The sequence below is a fragment of the Lithobates pipiens genome, unplaced genomic scaffold (assembly GCF_037356315.1).
Source record: "Lithobates pipiens isolate NorthernLeopardFrog02 unplaced genomic scaffold, aLitPip1_a1.2 Scaffold_16, whole genome shotgun sequence".
NCBI classification, from domain to species: Eukaryota; Metazoa; Chordata; class Amphibia; order Anura; family Ranidae; genus Lithobates; species Lithobates pipiens.
The window spans coordinates 493475387-493489948 of record NW_027507748.1 but is presented as its reverse complement, the minus strand read 5'-3'; positions in this window follow the sequence as shown (position 1 = coordinate 493489948).

Here is a 14562-nt window from a genome sequence, read left to right as displayed (position 1 = left end):
AAGAGACCCCAGCTATTGGCTACTGGCCCATTTACAGTCCCGACGTACGTGTTGTATGTCACCTCGTTCTGAACGATTGGCTTTTCCGACAACTTTGTCCGACTGTGTGTATGCAAGACAAGTTTGGCACAAAATCCGTCTGAAAAAATGCGATAGATTTTGTTGTCAGAATGTCCGACCGTGTGTACAGGGCAATAGTTATACAGAATGGCACTCTGCCATTGCTTCTCTGAATAGGATGTCTGCAAATCAGTTTCCCATTTTACCAAAGGGGGACTTTTCATAAACCGTTCTTTTGAGTTGACTTCAAGATAGAACAGGGAGATATCATTATCTTTTTGAAGCTCGAATTCCACAAGGGCCACACTGATTTAGGAATAGTCAATATGGATGACTGAGATCTAAGAGGTTAATCTCACATATATCAGAAATTCCCTGGAGGGGACATGAAATCTTGCCATTTAAAATTAAATTGTCGTTGGTGTGAATCCCGTGGGACACCCAATGTTTAAGGGACACGTTTGGTATTAGGATTTGGAGGACCTCGATGACTATGGAAATCTGGGGGGGTGGGATATTTTGTTGTTGTTCCGGAAATAAAATGACAGTGCTGTTACTGTTGCCTCAGTAAGTGGGTGTGTGCCCGGTAGTTTAACATTGTGATTAGTCAAGGCTGCAATAAGTAGGGCCCTGAGACTACCAAATGGAACAGATTTGTAGTTGGCACTGAATATGTCAGCAATTTCTTTGGGATTTGTAAGTTTAACACCTGGGGATGGATGCTGGAGATGAGCTATATTTTGTTTATAAACATTTTTTATTTGGCAAGCTAGTGGCCTACCTGCCCTATTGCCGTTGCAATAATGATTAGACTTCAGAAACCTGAGATGCCTAGCATGTGAAATAAGGAGCAATCTCAGTTCCTGTTCAGCCATAAACAGCTGGGAACTCTTGGTAGTAGAGGCCTGCTGTTTATTAACTTTCTCCAAGTTTTGCATGGTATTTAACAGATCATTAAAGTGGTTGTAAACCCTCCCCCACAACTTTGTCCCATGTAAATCAGCATAAAAGACCCCAATGAACACTGCTTGTAGATATCTCCTTACTTGCTTAGTATTGTTGTAATCCTTGTTGTTCTGTAGCATGAAGTCACTGAGCATGCCCAGATCTCCCCAGATTTAAGGCACACTCTCTATGTCCTATCTATCTGTTATCAGGACTTCCTACAGCACAGCACTGAACTCTGCTAATCACTCAGAGCTTCCTTCTACACACCATGTGACCATGTGACATGACATACAGACTAAACTTGGCCATCGCTGCAGTCTTATCAGCTGAAGCTGATAAGTCTGACAAAGGGAAACATTAGACATCGGCACAAGTAAATACTATGAAATAAACAAGTACGCTATGAACAGGGAAGCAGGGTTGCCATAGAAACGTTGGATTGAGAAGGAGGCTTGGTTAACAGTACAGGAAGTGCTCAATGTAAGGGCGGAAATACACTCCACTGTGGACTCAGAAAACAATACTTAAGATGGTACTGCTTAACCCCTGGAAACAAGTTTTTTAAAGTTACTTTAAACAGTAAGTAATATGCGATTTGGGCTGGATTACAGTGGCTTTAGTCTGATAATGACTTATTATAATGGACTAAAAGAAAAGAAGAATCAGAGTGGGAGAGTTTACTTCCTCTTCAAGCTTCTGTGTCCTGGACTTGTTTGCCACTGAACTCTTTCGGAGAAGAATGCCCCTTATTTAAACTTTATGGGAATTCCAAAAAGCAAAGGGATCTGACATTGAATGTTTGTTTAGGGCAAATACTTCCTGGAAATGGTTGCAGATATACTCCATGTTTTCTGGAGTCAACATTACATTGACATTATTGTGCCAACAGTTAGCCCTGGTTTCAACAACATCACCCTTTACATTAATGGATATAGGTGTGTGATAGGACCATGCAATCATAGATTTTGGAGTCACCTACATTCTGTGAAAGAAATTTGTCTACTAAGAATAAATCAATAAGTGAATATGTTAAGTGGACTGAAGAAAAGAAAACGTAGTCTCTCTCAGAAGCATGTTAGCAGCACCAAACATTGAAGAGATTTGAGGATGATATGAAGCTTTGGCTGGGCTTTTAAGTCCCTTGACATTGAAAGAGATAATTTTGGACTGCATATTAACGGTGCAAGGCACTGAGCGATGTAGACAGGTTCTGTCCAAGTGTGTGGTTTTGCGTAATGCAAAAGAGGTGCCACTGAAGACGAAGTTGAGAAGGCAAATAACTATCAGGCCACTTTGTCAGAGAAGAACAGGAAAAAAAAGAAAAACCAAAAACTCTTGAACTGCACTTCTATTTAGTAGAAGTCTGGGAACAGAGATAACAGGTAAAAAAAGGCGATCCATAATGAATCTGCACAGATAAACATCTGCTAATTCTTGGGTGCAAGCAAAAATCAGGTAACAAACAGGAACCAGTAGTAGCACTCAATGGCCACCAGAGCAAAAAAAATGTAGGCTGTAAGAAAGCAGGTAGTCAGTGGTCATCCTGTTTCCTCTTCTTGCCAGATGGAGGGTTGGGAAGGAGGTGGTTGTATGTCCGCTTCCAACGGAGATTTGTTATCCAGGATCCACCATTTTTTCATGAGTGTGAGACCTTCTTCCATCATAGTGACTGGAATTGTCTTGCCATCTTACTCGATAAGTAGCTTTGCTGGATAATTCCACCGATATGGTATTTGATGGTTGCTAAGCAGTTTCATGATGCATAATAGTTTTTTCCTCCTCTGCATGGTGTAACGAGAGAGGTCAGCGAAAAGTGTTCAATCTCTGTATCTCTGGGGAGTTCGTTGTTCCTAGGTAAAGACATACATTTTTCTTTAATATTGTAGAAATGTACCCTGACTATGGTGTCCCTGTTGAGATGCTCTAAATCATGCATAGGCTTAGGGAGCCTATGGATGCAATCTATGATCAATTCTTCTGGTGAGGAATCTGGTAGTGCCTCTCTGAGAATGTTGAAGAAGTATGCTTGGGGCTCCTGTGGTTTAACCGACTCTGGAATTCTGCACACTTTGACATTGTTCCTGCGTGAATGATCTTCTTAATCCACTAATTTAGATTGGATCCAGGAAATGCTATCTTCACCAACGTTATGCAAATCTACCAGATCATCAAACGTGGATGCAAATTCCCCTATTTTGTTTTCGATTTATGACACCCTGTCAGTGACTTCCTGAACTTCTGATTTAAATTGCTGTGCCAAGTAAAGTATATTAGTATGAATGGTACTTCTTAAGGACACTTACATGTCCTTAAGGGTTGTGTCTAAAACTGGCTGGTTGGTGGTAGGGAAGGCCAAAATAGATTTGTGTAATTCCCATGTGTCATCCAAGGAGAATTCTGAGGCCCTGTATTGGTCCTGGTAGGAGATAGCTTCTGCCTGGATTTTGCAGGGCTAGGGGTGCTGGAGGAGGTCTGTGGGAAAAATGCTGCTGTTCTGAGGCTTTATTGTGAAGCCTCTGCTCTGCTGCTGCACTTTACTATTCTCCCTGGGCTGCCCATGCTGTGGACCAGTGAAGCGGCTGCCACCATCTTGGCAACAAAAAAGGAATGGCGCAGAGAAGAATCCTGCCACGCGACCTGTCTGATTCCCCTCTTTTCTTTTGCAGGACATATTGGCCATGCAGGACATGTAGGCCGGAGGTCTAGGGCTAAAAACCACAGTCCTCCAATACTTCTGGGCGCTGTGATGAGCTTAAGCTTGAGGCTTAAGCGGCCATCTTATCTGCATTCTGACCACGCTCCCTTTCCCTCCTTTTTTTAATATACTGTGACCAGAGCAATACAGAGTTAACATAGCAACACCGTAATACTCTGGGGAGGTGATGAATTTCACTAATATAAGAAAACAGTTTTACTGAATGAAATAGATTCATTGCTGTGATTAACTGTGATTGGCCACAGCTAGTCACATGGTACAGATAAGCTGTAATTACACTGTCTGTACCATGTGATCACTCTGACCAATTACAGCTAACAACACAATTGTACACAATAAATGGCATGAATCAAGCCATTCATTATTTACAATTGTCTTGTGATCTCCTCTGATTGGTCAAATCACAGGGTACCGGCAACAGGCCGGTATACGGATCAGTAATCCGCTGTGTTCAGTGGACACAGAGGGGACAGATCATTCCCATTTTCTTGTTTGAGTAAAGGACTACTTTTGCATCTCTTTCCCCCCTCTCTCTCTTTGGAGATTGTGACTAAGCACCCTCATGAGGTGCATTCTGAGAAGGACGGCATATGATACTCACTCAGAACAATAAGGCTAGGAATGCATACAGAGAGCTCAGAATACCTGCTGGTGATTTCAAATTTTCTTCCAGGCATACCTGTAATGTTCCAGTCTAAACCACTTTCTTAAATTTTAAATAATTTGTATGGACAGTGCTACATGTTGAAATTCACACGTAGACACGCAATATTATTTAATTGGTGGATTAATTATGTCATCAAAAAGCAAGCCGTATTAAATCTGAACCAAATAATAGTCTCAAGATGATATAACTGATGCTCCCCCAATAGCTGATTTACTGTACCATGCTGATTTTTATGTCCCATTAAAAAAAACGCACCGAGTAAGAGAGAGTGTGAGTGTGTGTGTAGAGAGTGTAGACTTAAAATTGTATTTCCACATTTGCAATCAAATTTGAGAAAACCTCACTATATGTTTATTATAAAAAGAAGAAAAAATAAAATTAGTTGGGACTTTAAATGAGGTATACATTGGCCGTTTGAGTCCCCTCCTCCATCCCGGTTCAATATATAAAAATAAGAGAACGTAGCTAGCGGGACTTTTCCATGAAGCACACGGGAGCAATGAAACAGATTGGATTAAAAGTAGTTTTTAATTATTCTAATTGTTTATGAAATATTCGTATCAATTGGTGCCATACATTTTGCTATATATTAATATTTTTACACATATACAATTCATAAAAATGATTGCACATTGATTACACATTCCAACAAGGAGTTGGTACATATATTATGAGATACAAACAGTAATTGAAACATGATTTAGTATAATGGAATTAATGACTGTACAGATATCGCAGAGGAGCCACAAAAATAGAAAAATGGAAATAAAAAGGAAAAAAAAAAAAAAGAAAAAGAAACAAAAAAGGAAGGAACGAAGATCAGAAGAATTCATAGGAATATACACGCGGTTGTTGTTATCTCTACGCGTTTCAAGGCCTTATAGCCTATCATCAGGAGCAAAACCGTGGTAGGGATCTATAGAAAAAATAATAAAAGGGGAATGAATAAAATTTTATTATAAAAAATTAAAAAAGGGCCAACCCCGGACAGGAGAAAATACCCCTGAACTTAATTAGCCCTGTTACTTACATGAGGGTCCTCGCAGTGGTGGCACAGACAGTGAGATCCCCAGACCAACCAAACAAAACAGGGCCCCGTCCGGGAGCTGAGGGAACGTAGTGCAGCAGGCAGCAACCCAAAATGGACAGCGCTCCATGTGAATCAAGATGTGTACTGACAATATGATGAGTGGAAAAACCCCTATGTTGAAGAGCTGGTGAAAAAAGCAAAAGGAAAAAAATGCTAAAAATGAAAATATTGGGAAAAAATTTGGCAGGGCTAAGAAAACAGCAGAAAAAAGGGAAGTGGTCAGTATAAGGGGTGAAGGTAAGAAAGTAAAAAACAATGATATGAATATTTCATAAACAATTCGAATAATTAAAAACTACTTTTAATCCAATCCGTTTCATTGCTCCCGTGTGCTTCATGGAAAAGTCCCGCTAGCTACGTTCACTATATGTTTGTTTTATATGTTGCTATTTTCATTGTTTACCTAAAAATAAAAATGAAAAAAATGGAAAATTCCTATCAAAATAGTTACCGTAATTTTCCTTTCCTGATGGACTCCATGGCAGCAACGTGTGGGTTAAGTCCCGCCTCCACTACCCTATAGGACACTACTCCCATAAATCTTTGCTCCCTGCCCCTGGCCGTGTTCGGTAACTAGCCTACTCCAGCCATTTGGGAGGGAACTCCTGCTGCCATGGAGTCCATCAGGAAAGGAAAATTACGGTAAGTATTTTGATAGGAATTACCCATTTTCCTGACAGACTCCATGGCAGCAACGTGTGGGAAATAACTCGCCAAACACACCCGGGTGGGCAAAATGCTGAACAAAAGATTTATTTAACACTGTCGGCCGACAGGACTTTCAAACCAAAATCAACAGAGGATAAAGATGCTGGCTCAACACAATAGTGAGACATGAAGGTATGAATTGAAAAACCAGGAGGCCGCTCTGCAGATTACATCAGGCGCAACATGACGCGAAGCTGCCCATAAGGTTGAGAGACTTCTGGTAGAGTGAGCTGTAACTGCCTCAGGAGGAGCCAAGCCCTTCTCTCTATAAGCCCATTGGATTGCCTGGACCACCCAAGCAGCGATGGATCTAACGAAGGCCTTAGCGCCTCTATTTTTCCCGTTAAATAGCATGAAGAGGAAGTCAGATTGACGAAAAGAAGCTGTAACATCCAGATATTGTTTTAGAGTAACTCCTAAATCGAGTGGATGTGGATCCGGACTTCCAGCAGAATTGAAGGTAGGAAGAGTGATTTCCTGGTTTTCATGGAAAACAGAGGTAACCTTGGGATTTGTCCCCAACATCGGAATTAGGACTACCCTATCTGGAAAGAAGGTGAGAAAAGGTTCCTTTGCGCCTAGAGACTGAATTTCGGAGATTCTCTTTGCCAAAGTTATGGCTACCAGAAAAGAGGTTTTAAGGGTTAATTCTCTGATTGAGAGCGTTTTGTCAAGTTGAGAGAAGAAATTGAGAACCAATGGAAGGTCCCATTTGGGGAATCTAGGCTTCCTTTGTGGCCTAAGCCTGACTGCTCCTTTGAAGAATTGTTGGACCAAGGGATGATTGGCCCATGCGACTCCAGAAAAAGCTGAAATTGCTGAAACCTGGACCCGGAGAGAACTAACCGAAAGGAAGATATCCAACCCTGATTGTAAAAAGCTTAAACGTCCCGGACTGTCAGGGTATTACAGGAACTGGACCTTGAAGATAAGTGATCTGCAAACTTCGCCCAAATTCTCTCATATACCCGGTTAGTACTACTTCTTCGTGCACTAAGAAGAGTGGGAATGACTTCTTCCGGGCAGCCTAAAGCTTTCAACCGTCCCCTTTCAAAAACCAAGCCTTTAGGCGCAGGTGATCCGGGCAAGGATGTAATCTCGACCCTTGAGACAGAAGGTCTGGTCTGGATGGTAAAGGAATTGGATCCCTGACACTGAGGAGTATCAGAAGCGGAAACCAGGGTCTGTTGGGCCAATAAGGGATTATGGCTATCACTTCTGCTGTCTCTGACCTGAGTCTCCTCAGGAACTGATGAATGATAGGAGTTGGAGGAAAGGCATAGGCCTTGTGGAACCACCATTTCTCCGTCAAGGCATCCACTCCGTAGCGAATTCCTCATGGATAGGGTGATCCGAATCAGCTGGGTTTTGCTGCCTGACCATTGATGAAGGAAACCCTTCTGAAAGGGCCTCATCCTCCACTGTGCCCACCTCACCATCGGAATTGTCGCTACCATAGTGCCTATAATTTTCAGGCACTGGAGAGCCTGGAGATGAGAGGCAGAGAGGGCTGGACGGATTCTGTCCCTGACTACTGACAACTTCTCTTCTGGTAATGAGATGGTGCCTCTGACAGTGTTGAATAGGGCCCCTAAGAACACCAGCCACTGAGATGGGACCAGCTGGCTCTTCTCCAAGTTCAAGATCCACCCGAACTCCTGTAGGGTGGAGATGACCTGCTTTCTGTGTACCAGAAGTTGATCCTTGTCTTGAGCCAACAACAGAAGGTCGTCTAGGTAGTGATGTAGACGAATCCCTTTGGTTCTCAGAAGAGCTACCACTGCCAACAGTACTTTTGAAAATACACGAGGAGAAGTTGATAGCCCGAAGGGAAGGCATGTAAATTGAAAATGGCTTTCGCCCACGGAGAAGCGGAGATACTGCTGGTAATTTTCTGCAACTGGGACATGAAAATAGGCGTCCTTGAGGTCTATGGAGACCATCCAGTCCCCTGCTTGAACAGATTGTTGAATTGTGGATAATGACTCCATCTTGAATTTTTCTTTTTTGATAAAACTGTTCAAGTGAGTTAGATCTATGACCGGCCTCCAGGCCCCACTCTTTTTCTGGACCATAAACAAAGGAGAGTAGATTCCCATGCCTCGCTGAATGACTGGAACATGGATAACGGCGCCTTGAGCCAACAAAGATTCCACATAGGCTAGAAGAATTAGCCTTTTTTCGTCTGAAGCCGGAAGAGAGGTGGGGACCCATCTGAGCCTGGGAGATTCCTTGAAGGTCCAAACATGACCTGAGGAGACAGTCTTGACGGTCCAGAAGTCTTGGATCGAGGCCGCCCAGACATGGCGAAAGTGGAAAAGACGAGCCCCCACCTGCCCTGTCTGAGCGGGCCCAACCTCAAAAGGATTTAGTCGGTTCCCTCTCTCCCTTTAAATCACTTTTGGTAGATTTTTTAAAAGAGGATTGTCTTGATTTCCAGGACCTGGAAAACTCACGGCCCGATCTGTAACTGCGAGCTTCCCTGGCTCGTTCCTGGTACTGTCTCTTTGGAAAAGACCTTCTCTGGGCTTGCAAACGCCGGTCCTGGGGAAGGAACCCCGACTTCCCACCAGTGGCTCCGGTAATAGCCTCATCCAATTTATTGCCGAAAAGGGAGGACCCTTCAAAGGGGATGTGAAACCATACTTGTTTTGAGGCTGGGTCCGCCAGCCAAGGGCGGAGCCACAGAGCCCGTTTGGCCGTAACAGAAGAAAGCATCACCCGAGCCACCAGGCGTATGATGTCGATAGAGGCCTCCCCAAGAAAGGCGGAGGCCAGCCTAAGTTCTTGGATAGGCGAGCTCTTAGCCGTATCTTCAGAGATATTTCTAAGCGTCTCATCTACACTATCCGTCCATATCTCCATTGCTTTGGACATAGCGGCCAGGGCTAGTGCTGGCTTACAGGCCATTCCTGCTGTGAGATATACTCTCTTCAAATCAGCATCAATCCGTCTGTCCAGAACATCCTTAAAAGACACAGTATCCTCTAAGGGAAGTGTGACATGTTTCACCAGCCTCATGACTGCTGCGTCTACCAACGACGCTGACTCCAAATGCTTCACCTCTTCTTCATTGAAAGGATAGAGTTTCGAAACCTTTGATAGCATGGAATTTTTCTTTTCCACCTTGCCCCATTCATCTGTGATAATCTCACCTAGCTCAGAGATAAAAGGAAAATTAATCCGTTCCTTCTTTAGTTGCTTAAAGAATTTTCTCTGTTTGGAAGGAGCAGCCACAGAATCTTCCCAGTTCAGTGTCTCTCTAACAGCTCTGACCAGAGGAGGAAGTAGAGCGAAATCAAAACCCACACAGGGATCACTTTCATCAGAGTCACTGTCAGATATGGCAGCTGAGGGGTGGCTATGCGCAGAGGATTCCCAAGTATCCCTTGCTGAGTCTCCCTTGCTGGAGAAAGTGGCGCCTCTGCCGAGGGAACATAGGATTGGCCCTCAATATTTCTGAGGGACTCCTTAACAACTTTTTCCACCAGGGTTTTAAGTTGTTGATCCGCGTCACCCCTTTCATTGGAAGCCTTGGCGTAACAAGGATCGCACAAAGATTTTCCTGCCGGTACAAGAGCTCTGCACCCCCAACAGGCACTAGCTGAGTGACTAGATTGAGTCCTCGAGGAGTACGACCGTTCCTCACTACGGTGTCCTGATCTTGACGAGGAACCATAATGTTTTGATTTGGAAGAGGAGTGCCGGTAATGCGACTTGGAGGAGTCGCTCCCTCTGTGAGAGCTGCGATGCTGTTCTGACTTGGAAGGGCTGAAACAAGAACAAGACAAGAAACCACAAGAGACAAGACATCAGGACAGAGCTAACAGATAAATACCCCTCCCCCACCAGACCTTCAGATGATCATTAAAAATACCTTTTATGAGAGGGCTGGCCACAAACAGGCGGTAAAGAATCCATGTCCTCAGCGATATCCATACGCGCTGAAAAGATGACAAGGGATCAGTGCAAGGAACAGGGAAGGGATAGCCACCCTGTCCCAGAATGCCACTTACCAGTAGATGCAACACAGAGGCAGGGGGAAGTCACCGCAACAGCCCGCAAGCATTCCCAAAGCTTGCAGACTAATTCCCCGTTTAAATAGCCCGCCCCTGTGATGTCACCGCCGTGCCTGTGCGTATGCGCGAAATAGCGGCAATTTGCCGCTATCGCGCATGCGCGAAACCAAGCCTCGATCTCAACCGCATTCGCGCATGCGCAGTACGGCAAACCCGGAAGTAGAACGGCGGCTGGAACGCGGAAGAACCAGCCGCCATGCCTGCACATACAAACAAACAGAAAAAACAAAGACAGATAAAAGATACAAAAACTGCTGCCATAATGAACTTATAGAACCTCTCACCACTCCCACCACGATCGATCACTCGGCCGAAGGTAAGGTAAGATGACACCGGACTTTCCAGGGGGCAAAAACAGGTCACCTGCTAATAGCTGGCTATCCGACCAATGCGCAGCCTGCCTGCCAGTGGCCAGGACATGGGCTTCTTCACAGCGCCTCTTCCACTGCCCACTCCATACCTTGCTAATAGCTAGGGCTTAGCGGAGTAATGCGACTTTCCAGACCCAGAGTCGCAGACCGGCCGACCTCGATCGTGGGGATGATAAATCTTCAGGTAGAAAGACCACCTCTGGGTCCTTCGGAGGACAAAAAAAGAACACGGCCAGGGGCAGGGAGCAAAGATTTATGGGAGTAGTGTCTTATAGGGTAGTGGAGGCGGGACTTAACCCACACGTTGCTGCCAGGAAATGTTTTCTTACCTTTTTAGATTAAGAGAAAATGGAAAAAAAAGTGACTAAGGGGTCCATATTCAGATATGGCACCTCATCCCTGGATTAAATTGGTAAACAGGTAGAACATTTTGGGATAGGAGGGATTATTACGGTGCCTGTCAATCAAACCAATAAACAAATGTTTGTTAAAAAGCAATATATAGGAATTTTTATTACAACGTGATAACAATGTTTTACATTCAAAATGCAGTAAGACACAAAACAAAACGAAATGGTTAAAATACAGTATGGGAAGCACACTTAATATATGTTGAATAGGGCCAACGAAGGTGGAGGCCTTAAAGGTGCTGTATGGTCAAATCATCCATACATGTTTCACCATTACAATGGCTTCTTCAAGGAAAATAGAACTTGAGCGATAAAAAGGCAAAAAAAGGCTATAAAGAAAAACAAACAAAATATTAGTGGATTTGGGATAAGTGCTGCATGGCTAATATATAAAGGCAATTAGGTGAAATTGATCCAAGAAAACGGGCCCATCACAAATTTCTCTATCTCCCAATTAGATGGTATTTCAACATCAAATCAAATAGGTGCATACATACCCCAGACTTCACCCTCAATGTGAGATGAGCAGAGCAACCCCCCCCCCCCCCAGATGGAAGGGACCCCAACCTAAGGACCACCTTGTTGTGACTGCAGGGGGCAAAAAAGGCAGCCAATAACCCTAAAACTAAAAAGAAAAAGGGGACAATAACACATTCAAAATAAATAAACACCCCCATAAAAGGAGTAATAAATTGGGGCCAACATGGCCTCCATACGTACCAAGGTAGTTAATGAGAAAGATGTATAAGACGGGGACGACAGAAACAATGTCGATTGATAAAAGTAAAGGAGAGTGAATGATTCCCAGATTTAAAAAAAAGGAAACGTGGTAACTGTAATCAAAAAGTAAAAAAGTTTATAGTTAACATGAAAAACAGGGAACGCTCACTTGTACACTGTGTCTGATAAGCCCTTTAAATGCTTACCTATTCCAAACAAAGGTTATAGGTCTATGCTGGATTGAGATGATCCAGCAAAGTTGTCACGTACCTGGTATAGGAGCCCAGAATGCAGGGAGTGGCCTCTCGTAAGCCTCTGGCTCGAGAACCCCTGAAGGTGGAGACATGGACTCAAGAGTTCAGAGGGCACAAGTGCCAAGCAGGTGTAGGACTGGTCCGGACCTCTGGAGAAGAGGAAGAGACACAGAAGCGCGGGATCAGTGGGCAGCAGATGATGCACGGGAACTTGACAGCGCTGGATCAGCAGGCAGCAGATGATGCACGGAACTTGGCAGGGACACAGGATCGGTTGGCAGAGAGGAGGTGTCCTGTAGTGCTGAGGAAGCCGGTGGCAGGAAGCACCCAGCAGGCAGGCTGGAACAGTAGGTAGCAGAAGAGACTAAACTGACAAGCAGGAAAAGCGGGTAGCAAAGGGTAGTCGAGAGTTCAAGCCGGGTCGGTAACAGGCGGGCAGCAACAGTTCCAAGGAAGAGGCAGAAGTGTGGTCAGACAGGCCGAGGGTCAGAGGCTGGCAGCAAACAGATGTCGTCAGGCCGGGTAAACAGGAATCAAGGTAAACTGAGTAGCAGATAACAGGATCACCGGACACGCTGTAGACTGGACAGCAGGGAGGCACAGTGACAGATTCCCTTAACCATTTGGGATCCGCGCTATTGCCAAATGACGGCATTAGCGCGGATCTACTTTTCCGGGACTACGTCTATTGACGTCGTCCCGGGTACGAGCGGCCTGCGCGCGCCCTGAGGGGCGCGCGCGGCGCGCTCTGTGATCGGCGAGTCCGTGAGACTCGCCTGATCACCGATCCGTGTAAGGGGTCGATCCCGACCCCTTATCACGTGATCAGCTGTCAGCCAATGACAGCTGATCATGTGATAGAACGGAGCCGGTAATCAGCTATTATTCCTCCTCGCGCTGACAGCGCGAGGAGAGAAAAAAAAAGCCGATCACCGGCGGCCGTGATCGGGACATCAGTCCCGATCACGGCCAGCAATACAGCTGACCACCTGCCCCCTGCCAGTGCCCACCTGCCCACCGCAGTGCCATCCTGAATAAAAGTAAGTGCCCCCCATCAGTGCCACCCAGCAGTGCCCATAGTGCCCACAGTGCCACCCACAGTGCCACCCACAGTGCCACCCACAGTGCCATCCAGCAGTGCCACCAACAGTGCCACCCACAGTGCCCACAATGTGCCTCAAAGGTGCTGCACCCCAGTGCCGCCCATCAGTGCCCAGCAGTGCCGCCCATCAGTGCCCAGCAGTGCCACCTATCAGAGCCACCTATCAGTGCCACCTATCAGTGCCCATCAGTCCCATCTATCAGTGGTACCTATCAGTGCCCATCCGTGCCACCCATCCATGCCACTTATCCGTGCCACCCATCCATGCCATCTTATCTGTGCCCATCTTTGCCCATCAGTGCCGCCTTATCTGTGCCCATCGGTGCCGCCTTATCTGTGCCTATTAGTGCCGCCTTAACTATGCCTATCAGTGCCCAACAGTGCAGCCTATCAGTGCCCACCAATGCAGCCTATCAGTGCCCACCAATGCAGCCCATCAGTGCCCACCAATGCAGCCATCAGTGCCGCCTAATCAGCGCACTTCAATGAAGGAGAAAAATGACCCGTTTGCAAAATTTTATAACAAACTATTAAAACCTGATTTTTTTTTATTTTTTTTTGCATCTTTTTTTGTTTGTTTAGCAAAAAATAAAACTCCGAGCTGTAACTAAATACCACCAAAAGAAAGCTCTATTTGTGGGAAAAAAATGATAAAAATTTCATTTGGGTACAGTGTTGTATGCCCGCGCAATTGTCATTCAAAGTGCATCAGCGCTGAAAGCTGAAAATTGGTCTGGGACTGAGGGGGGTTTAAGTGCCCAGTAAGCAAGTGGTTAAGTAGCCTTCTGGGCGCCAAAAATGGTCGCACAGCGCGTCTGCACACACCCGCGTGTAACCGCGCGTCCGTTCGTGACCTCGCGCACCTGCGTGCGCCCGTTCGTAACATCACGCACCCGCGTGCGCCCGTTCGCACCAATGCGCGCCCTTGGATACCGCCCAGTTCTTAACATGGAAATTCTGCAGGCAGGCCTCCCATATACCGCTGGACCACTGGGACGACCATGACATTGCCCCCCCCCCAAGGGGCAGCCTCCGGATGCCCAACTGTGCCATCTTACCCGGATGGGACTTCTCAAAGGCAACAATCAATCTCCTGGCATGGATATTGGATTCTGGTTCCCAGGAATTTTCCTCAGGCCCATACCCCTTCACCAAAAATTGAATCTGATTGCGTCTTCTCCTGCAGTCCAAAATGGATTCAACCTCATATTCGATTTCTCCATCGACGATCACAGGTTCAGGGGGACCGACCTTCCGGTTGGCAAAGGAATCTGGAACTGCAGGTTTGAGTAGGGCCACATGAAAAACCTGATGAATCCGAAATGATTCTGGTAATTTCAGCTCAAACGCCACGCTATTCACCTTCCTTACAACCGGAAAGGGACCCACAAACTTTGGACCCAGTTTCTTGGACGGGTAAGCCAGCTTCAAGTTCAA